The 13,484-nt window shown below is 37.5% G+C and overlaps 1 pseudogene; it reads right to left on the bottom strand.

Moving 5' to 3' along the window:
- The window catches only part of LOC101014768, a 14,585-nt pseudogene extending 2,942 nt beyond the window's left edge, over window positions 1-11,643 (bottom strand).
- Window positions 11,644-13,484: the final 1,841 nt, after the last annotated feature.

The raw sequence follows: 13,484 nt of genomic DNA, 5'->3' as shown, positions 1-13,484 counted from the left end.
TTTTTTAATGGGCAAAAGACTCAAAAAGACATTTCTCCCAAGAAGACAGACAAATAGCCAACAGGTGTATGAAAAGGTATTCAGTATCACTAATCTTCAGGGAAATGCAAATCAAAACCAAAATGAGATATCACCTTACAAATGTCAAGATGACCCTTATTTTTTTTAAAGTTAAGTATAGGTAAGGCTGTGGCAAAACTGAAATCCTTGTGCAGTGTTGTTGGGAATGTAAAATGGTGCAGCTGCTATAGAAAACATTATGGAGGTTCCTCAAAAAATTTTAAATAGAACGACCATATAATCCAGCAACCCCACCTCTGGGTATATATCCAAGAGAATTGAAATCAGGATCTCAAATAGATATCTGTATTTCCACGTTAATTTAAGCATTATTCACAGTAATTTCTCTTCTTAATTTATTTAAAATGCAGACTGTTGCAATAAAATGTTATAAAATTCCCCGTTGGAGTTTTCAAAGTCTAAAGACAGAAGGCATCTGACAACTATAACATGGAGGAATGAGGGTGAAATAACCTATATACAATTTCTATATTTTTCATGAAACAGTATAATAAATATAAACAGACTATGAAAGATTAAGTAGTAAGCATAGTAGTAATAGGCAATCCTAAGAGAAACCACTAAAAACATGATGCAAAAAGAAATAGTCAAAAATCAAATAGATACATTGTAATAGAATAATAAGAGACCAAAACAAAGGGCAGAAGTGGAAAATGAATACTGAAGTAATAGACTTAAATACAACCATATTAATACTAATACATGAAATGAAATGGTCTAACATTACATGAAATGTAAATGGTCTAAACACAGATATTTAAAGACAGAAATCGTCAGTATGGATTTTTTTTTTTAAAGAAGATCCATCTACATACAAACTCACTTTAAATACAATGACAAAGATTAAAAGTAAAAGAATGGAAAAAATATCCATGAAAACACTAATCAAAAGAAATCTGGAAAGGCTATGTTAATATCAGACAAATGGGACTTCAGAAAAAGAAATATTAAAGAAATAAAGTGAAACATTACACAATTATAAAGTGGTTGCTTCACTAAAAAAATGTTTAAAGTGCTTGTACCTACCAACAGAGTTTCAAAATATTTGAAGCTAAAATTGTTATAACTAAAAGAAAAATAGACAAAACCACTATTACACTTGGAGACTTAAACCCTTTGTGTTCAGTAAATAATAGAATAAGTATTACAGTTAGAGAATCAGCAAAGATGCAGCAGACCTGCTCAACACTATTATATTGACATTTATGGAACACTCCACTAAATGACAGAAAGCACATAAAGCCATGCTTAGAGGAAAATTTATACAGTAAACATTTACATTAGAAAAAGAAAAAAGGTTCAAATCAATAATTTTATTTCCTCCTTGTGTGAGTCCCCAGTGATGATGTCCTACATAGAAAAAATAATAATCCTAGCAATCCAAGAAACTCTGTTTTTGAGTTCAGGCAAACAAGAGTATTTTCTGCTGTTACTGCACCAGGTACCCAGCTGGAAAATGATATGTCTCATATTTTATATTGCTCTCTTATGCTCAAAGATTAAAATGAGATTAATTCTATTTATATCACATGTCACAGTTCTGGAGGAGGTTATGAGCCTTCATATTATAGTAATGATATCAGAAAGGGTATAAAGTAATTTAGTCCTTCATCTTTTAAAAAAATACCAGTTATGAAGTTTGTTTGCCACGAAATGAATTCTGTTACACACATGATGAATTATATAGGACATTATAGGGTACCTTACAATACAATCTGTATATTTTCACACAAGGTGAGATATCACTAATTATTAAATGGAACTATGCCACTATGTTCTTCCTTAGCTTTTCAAGGGATAAGCACAAGAATATTCAAGTTATGCAGTGGGTCAAGCCTAAGAACAAATGGGAAAGCTGATAGAATAAAGAAAGACTCAGGCTAGGTTCTGGACTAGCTGAGACTAACATATAATAAGTCCATAAGTGCAGAATGAACTGGATGTGAGGAGTGTATAACCCTTCTGAATTTCAACGTGCCCATCTTTTGCTTTATTTTTCGCTGAATGCATCTCAATATAGCAACGTAACAACACACTGACATCTCATTTAACTGTCAGAAGCATTATAGGACACAACAGAGGGAACAATCCACTTTTCTATGTCCTATTTGATCTTTGAGAGTATAAAAATCTGATTTTTTTTCTGTGGGCAGGTATAGAGGGAGTATATGATAATTCTGTGTACTTTCTGCTCCATTTTTCTGTAAACCTAAAACTCCTCTAAAAGAGTCTATTAAACTGTCAAAAATCAATTTTAATGTAGAAGCTAAAAAGAAAAAAGAAAAATCAATCCAATGAGCTCAATCTCATAGAAAATATTTACTACAACCAGCATGGATTATTTCCTACTTTCCTGCCTTACGTACTCTCTTCAACTTTTGCGTTGGTGCTTCTTTGGTTGTGTTTTTATTATGCAGCATGCATTATGTAAAATTTTGCATATGTTACATAATTTAATCATACTAACATGAAAGTAGAAATAACTTCTGTAAGGAAAAGCAATATAATAAGTAATTTAAGAGAATAAGTTTATGGGTTGGATAGGGTGTGTAGAACTCTCAACTCTGTCGTTATTTGAATTATAGTAGAAAAGTTAATAAATGTCTTAAATTTCAATTTTATCATCTTCTTACAGGAGATCATCATGATCATCCTGTTGGAAGTTGTTCCAATTATCAAATAAGAAAATATCTTTCAAGAGCTTAGCTCAGATTCTAGCACAATGTAAACATTTAATAAATTATTATAGGTAAAGAAATGGAGGCCCAGAAAATATAACTAATTCTGCTCGTAATCAGAAATCCAGTACATTATAGAAAGAACACTGAGTTTTGAAATCCTAGCTATAAAATTTAAGCCAAGTATCTTCAACTTGTGATATCACTAATCTATCCTCTTGAATACATTTACTGGGAGTAAAAGATGAGCAGAATAGAGAAAAGTAGAGGGAAAGAGAGAAACCAGGGGAAGCACTTTGAAACCACCAAACACATATTATCTCTTCAGGTATTCAGTCACACAGATAGGCATACTCCTTGATGGCCATTTGTACCAGGGCTGCAGGACTTGATAAAAGAGAACCTAGAACAACATTCTGTAATCTTCAATTGATTTGTTGCCCTAGATCTGGTCCACATCTCTCTACAAGGTTATAAATGTCATGTTCTTTTCAGCTGTTTCCCCTCGTATTAATGAAATGGAAAATCCTTTCTCTTCTGTCCTGACATGGTCCTGATTATTAACTGGCATTACAATATTTTTCCTTCTATTGTTATACAAACTGTGTGTAAAGTATTCTCTTTATTCTCAAGACTATGATTTAATCCAATTAGTAAGAGGGAAGATCAAGATAGTTAGCTTGACTTTTCCATTATTCAGCAGACAGGCATTTATATAAATGAAGCAGGAGACTGGCAGTTTACTCCTATACTGTGTGAGCTTCCTTTCATTAAGACCTCAGTGTCTCACAGCTTCTCATGACTCTTCTCTCTCCCACTGTCACCTTCTATAGCAGCGGGCTCTTTCCTGGCAGATCTTAATGTGGGAACTAAAAAAGGATTGATGTGTACCACATATTACCACAGACAGATTGATAGGGTCAAGCTAGAAAGAATTATGTAGAAAAACTCGGTGACAGAAGCAAAACACAGAATGGGATGTACAGTTGAGCCAGAAAATACAAGGCAAGAAAAGATAACAGAGATTGAATGTCCATAAATGTCCTTATTTCTGTGCTAGGGCTCTGTGACTGCAGGTACAACACAGAACACATGAAATCCTAAGGAAAGAGTGTATGTACTGGGCGTTGGAGAGCTGTGAGTGCCATCAGAACTTCCTGAGTTTCTTCTAAATGTCCTTTCTTCAGTAGGTAAATCTCTGAAGCACCTGTGGGTTGAATGAAGAATTACCTAAAGGGCTAAATCTTTCTCTTCTTACCTTTTCTCTAGTCAGTGCCAGACTTTAGGGTATGTGTCCTCTGGGATCACAGACCTCATTGAAAACAAGTCCCAGTATCCCAGTATGGCTTCCATTCTAGTGGGAATGGCGAGCCAGGTCTCCACTATGCTCCTGTCCTGGGGATGAATGCTCACCGAGGCTCTGTAGTACCTCTATCCCATGGCTCTCCTTTAGTCCTGGAAACAGCATTCAGACCCCACAGTCTCTCATAGCCGTCACTCAGGATCTTACAGCCAGCTCAGCGACAAACAAAAACAGTGTGGGGCTCATAGCATCCCTTCTAAAGACTAGATTTTCTGATTCCAGGTACAAGATTCTTGTGACAAATGACAAAAACGATTTGTCAATTCTTCCGAACAGAAGGTCCAGCAACCCTAACCTCCCAGTGTGAACCAGAGAGATGCTGCTGTATATGACTATGCTCTGAAAGGCATGAGAGTGACAAATGAGGCTGCTACCATGTGATAGCCCCATGACAAAAATAAAAAGGATGGCAGCCTTGGAAGCCAGTTGAAGAAAACATACCTAAAACACACTAGCAAGAACAGAATGCTTACTCTTTCTTTTTGATAAGAAAGCCCATCTTTCATATGCTTCCTTGGTCTAGGGGCCAGGTAACAACAATAATGATGATAATGATATTAAAATACATCATTTAATATCATTTTCATTAGTAATAAATAAAAAACAAGATCAATTAAGTAAGCATGAAATTCAAGTAATTAGAAGAAAAAATAAATCTAAGGAAATCATGAAAATGGTATAGATAAATGTATAAGCATAATTAAATGATGAGAAAAAAGTAGAATTGGATAATTTTTAAAAAATTGAATCATGAGAAAATTAGATTAACTCTTCTTTTATTGAAGTAATCATTCAAAAAAGAGAGGACCTATGTAATAGGTATTATACAGGTGTATAGACACATTTATATTTACATTATACAGTTTTCTATCATTTTGTCATCTTAATTTATGTTTTAGTTCTCCGTGTGTTTCTCCTTCCTTCACCTCTTTTCAAGCAGGTGGTGTCTCTGTGCTTCAACATGTAAGCGATGGTGCCTGGGAAGACAGAAAGCTGTGTTTGCCTATAGAGTCTTCCGGCTTGCTTTGAAAAATCTAATTTCATTCAGGAATAATAGGGTTTATGGAAGTGGAAGAGGTGGAAGGAGGTTTTTGGTGATAAATAAAAGAGAGAATGGCTTTTCCAGAAGAGAAGAAAGGGGTCTGTGGGTCCTGGGCAGCAGGGAACAGGTCGTTGTTTCTTGACAACTCTCTAAGAATTAATAAGACCCAAGAGTGGGATGGCTGTTTGGTAATGAGAAAGAGTTCTCAGGCTTGCAAAAGATTTTGGGAACTCCATAAGCCTGAAAAACAGAAACCTTTCACTTGGAATACACACTAACATGAATAGTTTATAACACATTGGATAAGAAGACTGTGTTTGTGATTCCACTCACAGACCGTAGTGACACCATTTATAGTAAAATTGGCTTGTGAGAATGATTACTGGGCAAAGAACAGAACTTGTCTCGGTTGTCTTTATTCACACACACACAAGTCTCATTAGATCTTTGAAGCGTTAGATCTCAACCGTTCTTAAGTTTGGATATTGGGCCAGGACAGATGAAGAAGACCTGGGAATCCCTCAGCTCAGCTCTTGTGGCTTCACATTGGAAGTGAGCACAGAGGAAAAGGCTAAGGGATAGTGCAAACAATCATGCTTATTGTGGATTACTCAGAGTTCCCTGTGAGAAAGGCATAAAAAGGATGTAAATTCTGTAGTAATCCTGAACTCACAATCGTATGCAGTTCTGCCCATCAATAGGGAGCAGAGTTCTTGATCTCTGCATGCCAAAGGGGGAAGGAAGATCAAAGCTTATTTTCATGCTTTAACAGGTACAAGCAAAATTCTGAGAAGGACTGCCAATATCCTATTCATAATGAATCTAAATTGGAGTGAAAAGGAAGAAGTAAGAGCTCTCCTTACTAATAAGGAGGCAGAACTTCTTCCACCTTTCAGTCTCCCAGCCTGAGGCTCAACCACCTACGTCTGTGTGCTTGTTCTTTTGGCACCTGCAGCCTGTCCCCCGTGGTGCTGCTGGGCTTATGGCTCCCAGTGTCAAGGCAGCGAACTTATTCTCAACAGGTGTACAGGGAAGGGCAAACTCAGTGAATCAAATATTTTTAATATTCTGAAAAAATGATCCGGAAATACAAATATATAACATTTAATAAATGTTATTTATAAATTATATGAACCATTATCAACTTCTCTTCCTCTGCCTTAGCCATGTCAGTAACTCAGTTATTCTCTCTCATTTATTGGCATTATATGATACTCAATATTATTCAAGTATATGCATTGGCCTATAATAGTTGCTTTTCTGTTTCTATCCCCTAAATGTTGGTTATAGTATCTTATAATGGGACCTACAATATAAGCACTCCCCACTTACACACACGCTTGTGCTTAAATCTCAATAATCGCCTACTAGTGAATGCAGTGCTGATCTCTTTAATTTATGGTTACTTTTTTTCCAGTTTCTTCCATTTCAACAATGTTCGTTGTGCCACCACACAATTTTTCTTTGCTGACTCTTTGTTTCCTTGAGAGGATCAGGCAAGAGGAAACTTGACTTCTCTCATCTATCCATACCTACTCTGTGATCTTAGATAGGCTTCCTCCTCTATCATATGAAGACAATTTTACCTGCTCTACCTCTTAACAGGATTACTCTGAATTATCTTCCAAAATAAAGATTTCTTTGCATTAAATAATATAGCACTAGGAAAGAATTATATATATGATGAGATGAGCCTCATTGTATGGGTAAAGTAAAATGTAGACTATTTCTGAAATGGATTGTATATTAAATTGCAATCTGGTTAGAGGTTTAAGTCACTAAAGAGGTAGTTATTCATATAAAACCGACTTACAGTTGCTTTGATAAATTAATCAGGAATGCAGATCAGTTAATTAATTTATAGCACTTGTTAACATCCAAAGGAATTAAACCTTTCATCTCAGAATTAAGCTCTAACCATTTACACTATAGTCATTTTAAGAATTTTAGGATTATGGGCCGGGCGCGGTGGCTCATGCCTGTAATCCCAGCACTTTGGGAGGCGGAGGCAGTGGATCACCTGAGGTCAGGAGTTCAAGACTAGCCTGGCCAACATGGAGAAACCCTGTCTCTACTAAAAAATACAAAAAATTAGCGGGGTGTGGCAGTGGGCACCTGTAATCCCAGCTACTTGGGAGACTGAGGCAGGAGAATCACTTGAACCTGGGAGGCGGAGGTTGTAGTGAGCCGAGATTGTGTCACTGCACTACACTCCAGCCTGGGCGACAGAGCAGGATCCCATCTCAAAAAAAAAAAAAAAAGAATTTTAGGATTATGTAAAGCTACTAATTGACTAAAATAAGAAGTCTTTTCCTTGGAAGAAAAGATATAACAATCTCAGCTTTGGATAAAATTGGGTAGAACAGATTTCCCTACAACGGTTAAAGGGATAAAAACACAAGATATCCCCAGCATCTACATTAAAGACTTAAATTAAGGAAGTAAAAATATCTCAGTAGTTGAGTTGAGGAAGTGGGTCAAGGATATGAATATCCACAGCTGCTGACAAGGGAAATATATGTTAAAACATTCATAAAATTCGAAGTAATTAAAATGGGTAAGTATACATGCCCACTTAGATTAGATGTTAATTCTTAATAATTAACATAATGATCTATGGCTGTTTGTGTGTCACTTCTACATCTCAAACTTTGATGTGGATCACCTGGGGATCTTGTTAAAGTACAGATTATGATTCAGTAGGGCCTGAAATTCTGCATTTCTAACAAGCTCCAAGGTCCTATTGAAGCTGCTATTCTGCTGAGCAAGGTTTACACTACCTGAGAGGCAGTATTCCACAGGAGCCAAGTGGGTCCACTCTTTAGCCACACTACCTAGATTAGAAGCCTGTCTCTGGACTGGGCACGGTGGCTCATGCCTGTAATCCCAGCACTTTGGGAGGCCAAGGCGGGCGGATCACAAGATCAGGAGATTGAGATCATCCTGGCTAAAACGGTGAAACCCCATCTCTACTAAAAATACAAAAACTTAGCCGGGCATGGTGGCGGGCACCTGTAGTCCCAGCTACTCGTGAGGCTGAGGCAGGAGAATGGCGTGAATCCGGGAGGCGGAGCTTGCAGTGAGCAGAGATCACGCCACTGCACTCCAGCCAGGACAACAAAGTGAGATGCCGTCTCAAAACAACAACAACAACAACAACAACAACAAAGCCTGGCTCTGCCCACTTATTAGCTGTATGATTATGGGAAGATTAATGAACTTCTCTGTGTCTGTTTCTTCATCTGAAAAATGGGAATAATGTTAACTTCCTCCTAGTGTTGTTGTGAAGAATAAATGTGTTGATTTATATGAAATGTTCAGAAAAGTCAATAGCATTGTTAATTGTATATATTGTTTGGCAAGCTTGTCATATAAAAAATCCATGTGTTTTTGACTGTCCACTAAATACCTATGTGTTTTTGATTGGCATCTAATTGGCTACTTCTGTATTAGTTGGTTAAAAAGGTACAAGGTGACTAATTATTGAGTTTTACATAGTTGTTACACTTCTTCACATAACCCTTGTCACAGAACAATATAGTCATATATTCTGGGCACTTTTCACTTAGGATGAGTGTGGCTGATGAGGCTGATATATTCTTGGATTTTTCTAGATGATGATTCATCTAGGCTGGGCCTTTCATTAGGTCCTGTTGAGAAAGAATTGAAGTAGTAAAGTTGAGCTTCAGGGAATCGTCTAAATAGATTGATTGAAACACGGTCTGATTTATATACATAATCTCCATACAGCCTCAAGACATCCTTATGGCATAAGCAATATAAGCTTCATTCAGTTCATTAGAAAACTGTTACAGGAGTGGGTTAATTGTTTGATGTGACCTAGCCAGTAAATGGCAATGATGGAGTATTAATATAAGTATGTCTGAATTCGGTATCAAGTCATTTAGGCAGAATTCATCACTCCTCCACCAAAAGTGTTAAGTGTTAAAAATATTTCTGAAAGTTTTCTCTCATATCCAAAATTTTTTATATTCATTATTCTATTTGTTCTGGTGATTCTGAGCTCCCTTGAAGACATTGGTGGCACTAAGGAGAGGCTTACACAGAACTGGTGCCTTGAACTCAGTTTCCCTTCACCACCCTTATCACACTGGAGGCTACCCAGGGTGGACTCAGAGTGGAAGGAGAATTGTCCATGTGGACCACAGGCTGTTACCATGGAATGATTCTGGAGGACTTGATAGTGTGGCTAGAAGTTCTATTTTAAGCTCTGAGAAATGTGGAAAATCTAGGGAGGTCAACAGTTGACCCTGGCCCTTTCCTCTCTGGTGCAACCTCCAAAGGGCTATTCTATTTCTATCGTTTGTTATTGAGCTCTACTTTATGTGTAAAGGCAGGTTGGATAGTTTCCCAATCTTTGTTGGGTTGCCCCTCTAAACCTTGGATAAAGTCTTTCTCCGTGGCCCCATTGTTAGCAGTTATTACATGTCCAATGTTTGCCTGTAATGCTGCTACAGGTCTTTTTTGACACATTAGTTCTGAAAATTTTTTTTGACAGCAGCTCTTTTGGACAGTAAGGACCTGGAAGACAGAGACCATATCTTGTCACATTTATATCCCCCAAATCTAGTACACGGCCTGAAACTGTGTTTATTAAATGAAGAATGAGTTGGAAAATTAGATTCTGGAGAAATGGCTTGCTTAGAATATTTTAGTCAGGAATGGACTTCGTACTTTTTTGCCTATACTCCTACGGAACCACATTTTTTCTAATTATATACCAAGAGGGATAGTTGTACAGTTTGAGCAGGAGTGTTTTTATTTTCCTTGTAATATACTGATAAAAAACTTTTTAAAATAATGGGCACATTTGAGATAGAATATTTTCTTTTTAATATCTTGATAAACATTCTTTTATAATGGGCACATTTGGGATAGAAATATATTCTATCCCAAATATACTCATGAAACAAGCAAACATTTCTTCTGCTTGTTTGCTTGCAAGCAAACAAGCGAAACATTTCTTCAGTAACTGACCAAAGATGATAGTGATTCCATTTCAACTTAGAATGTGAATAGCTAGTGTGACTTAATTTTGTCATATATTATGAATAACAGAGCTCATGAGAAAGTGAGCTATATTTTCATGTATTTGATGGAGCAGAATATGGCAGGGAAAGAGCAAAATCTCTTTCATCTGGATATTCATCATCTCAGACCAAATCTTCATTAAACTTGGGTGCAAAAGCTATTAGGAAAGCACTTGGGAGTTTTCTTTGAGACTTTGTGGTGTGGCCTCTGATGAACTGTTAATTCAGAGACTTCCATAAATGTAAGTAAACTGGCCATAGGACAGTCCTCAAATCCAAAAGATGAAAGAGTGCAACCAAACCTGGCTCATTTGCAATTGCAGTGATGCCTTGTGGAAATAAAATTAATATCTGGAGTACAATGACTTTAAAACAAGATCTTAGATCACTGTAAATAGCTGTTAATCAGGGAAAAACAAAAGTTTCCAGTTGCTGAATATTTTAGATCTTCACTTCTGGATTCCAATTATTTAAGAGACCACAGAGCCTTTGTCACCAGGGCAGAGCCATTTGCTCTGATAAAGGGGAACAAGATCTTTTTTTCTTTCAGTCTTTCATGCCAGTTTCTTTTCTTTGGGGCAGGTCAGTCTATGCAGCCCAGGCTGGAGTGCGTGTGGCGGATCTCAGCTCACTGCAAGCTCCCGCCTCGGGGATTCTGCATTCTCCTGCCTCAGTACCTCCCGGTGGGACTACAGTAGCCACCCCGGCTAATTTTGTATTTTTAGTAGGAGACAGGGGTTTTGCTGCTGTTAGCCAGGATGGTCTCGATCCTGCTGTCCTCGTGATCCGCCCGTCGGCCTCCCAAGTGCAGGATTACAGGCTTGCCTTGGCCATGTGATTTTGTTACCTCTTCCTTCAACCATAATAATATGATATCCAAATTTTGTCTTAACCTGTGGGTCTGTAAACACAGGCTTATCCATCCCACTTACAGGCAAGGCAAATGCTACTTCTTGAAATGATCCCACCATGGACCCTCTGGTCATCCAACCCAAGCTGCCCCCTTGCCTGGCTTTATCTTCACTATACTGTGAGGCCACTTCATTAACTCTCATCCCAGACTTTAACTTTACCATGGCTTCCATGGTTTTGCCATGTTTTTCACATAGAATGTGTCTGACCTTTACTGCATTGCCACCACCTTTGGGACCTTGAGCCTTCTTGTCAGCACTGTCACTCCCAGAGGCTGCTCCCCCTTTCCCTGCTTTTCCAGAACCAGTTTTTCCTTTGGGCAGCATCTTGGAAGTTTGTTGTTGAACTCTGAACTGGGGAACAAGATCTTACAAAGAACATTGTTGATGTGAACAACTAGTTTACTGAAGTCATGTCCTTCAACACAAAAAGAAAGAAGAAAAAGAGAGATGGGACAAGCAAGTTGTTATCATCTTTTATTTCTCCTACGTCTTCACTAAATCTTTTTATAAACATTTTAGAGTGGTCAGGCATGGTGGCTCATGCCTGTAATCCCAGCATTTTGGGAGGCTGAGGAGGGAGAATTTCTTGAGCCCATGAGTTCAAGGCCAACCTGGGCAACACAGTAAGACCCCATCTCTATGGGAAAAAAAATGACAAATTTTTAAAGAGGTTTTAGAATCACGTTAATATACTTTCTTTCCACAAATTGGTTAATCTCACAGTGCTCCTTAAGCTCACTCTCATATACTGTATTTCCAAGAGTACTGTAGTAGATTATAATATTATTTGATGACAACTATTTATCTCCCACCTTTGCCATGATTTAGTCAGGATATACTTCCCCCCACATTGTTGACTTTGGACTTGGCCATATGACTAGCTTTGACCAATGAAATGTGAGTGGATAGGAAGTATGCCACATCAAAGAAGAAACGAAATATATTCATGTATTTTGGCTCCTTCTATTTCTGCTCTGCATGTATCATATAATAGTCATTCTTTCAGCTTCTAACTCCTAATGTCAAGCAGACTCAGTTCTGCATAGTTTAGAATGAAAAGATAAGTCATAGAACAGACCTGCTGTCTACTTGCAACAGGAAGCACAGCCTCAGAGCCTCGGAAATGCAACTGACACGCAATTAATATACCATAGACAACACATTTGTTGTTGTGAGGACTGACATTTTGAGATAGTTTCCACTGAGCCTTATCAGTCAGAATTGACGGATATATAAGTCATATCAATTCTATCTTTTAAAGATTTCTCATATTCAGTCACTCCTTTTCAATCTCCTTGTTACTATCCTGATCCAGGTTCTCATTATTTCTCACCTGGCTAATTGGAATAACTTTTTAGTATATCCTCTACCACTTAGTTCATGCCTCTCCAATTTATTACCACCTCTGGAGTTGTCCTGCTAAAACACAAGTGTGATTAGATCACTAAGCTATTTCAGGACCTTCCACAGCTCTTCATTACCCAAAAATAAAACTCTAGGTTTATTTGGCCATCTAAACCACTACTCCCAGTAACTTTTTATCCTCATTCCTATCATTACCTCCATGATCTCTGAACTTCAGCCCATCAGATGACCTCACTCTAACACCTCCTTCTTTTATATGTTATTTCTTTATAAACTTGGCAAAATTCTACGCAATCATGAAGGCCCAGTAAACATGATATCTTAAAAAAGAGATTTTTCCAAGTTATCTGTTAATAAATTACAACTATTCCCGCCCTGTCTTTTAGCATTTTATAGTTTTGCAATAGCACAAACCCACCATGTTATGAATATTTTTTGGTTCTTATTTCCTCTCTAGCTCAGGTTCCTCAAGGATAGAAACTTTTTCCTGTTCATCTCTTCAATCTGAGCTGTTATTAACAATCCATGCCATGGAAGAAGCACTCAGAAAACTGGCCTGCAGCTTGGCCCCAGTGCACTTTGACAAGGGCTCTTATTAAATGAGAGCTGCTTTATGCTTAGGTGTGCTGGAAACATTTTACTGTAGGGACGCTTGAGGTGTCTCTAGTTCATTATATCTTTTAGGCCAATTCATGACTATATTTCCTTTTCTTATACCTGGCAGTTCTTACTTAGGATAGAACCCCAGGAGGAAGATATGACTCCAGCCACGCTGTTCTGGATTCTATCCTTTTTGTAAACTGTGGCAGAATTTTTCTTCTGACTGAAAGTGTAAGGAGATTCAAGCACTAAAAAAGATCATTCCATATTCCCAATCAGTATAATGACAATGATAGTTAATCCCAGTGTCAAGGAAATTTTCTTCTCGTTCCCATCTTGAAGCTAAATTGTTATTCTGCTTTTCAGAGAAATGCATATTATATCTAAAGG

Source organism: Papio anubis, chromosome 7 (genome assembly GCF_008728515.1).
Source record: "Papio anubis isolate 15944 chromosome 7, Panubis1.0, whole genome shotgun sequence".
Classification (NCBI taxonomy): Eukaryota; Metazoa; Chordata; class Mammalia; order Primates; family Cercopithecidae; genus Papio; species Papio anubis.
This window is presented reverse-complemented; position numbering and strand designations above follow the sequence as displayed.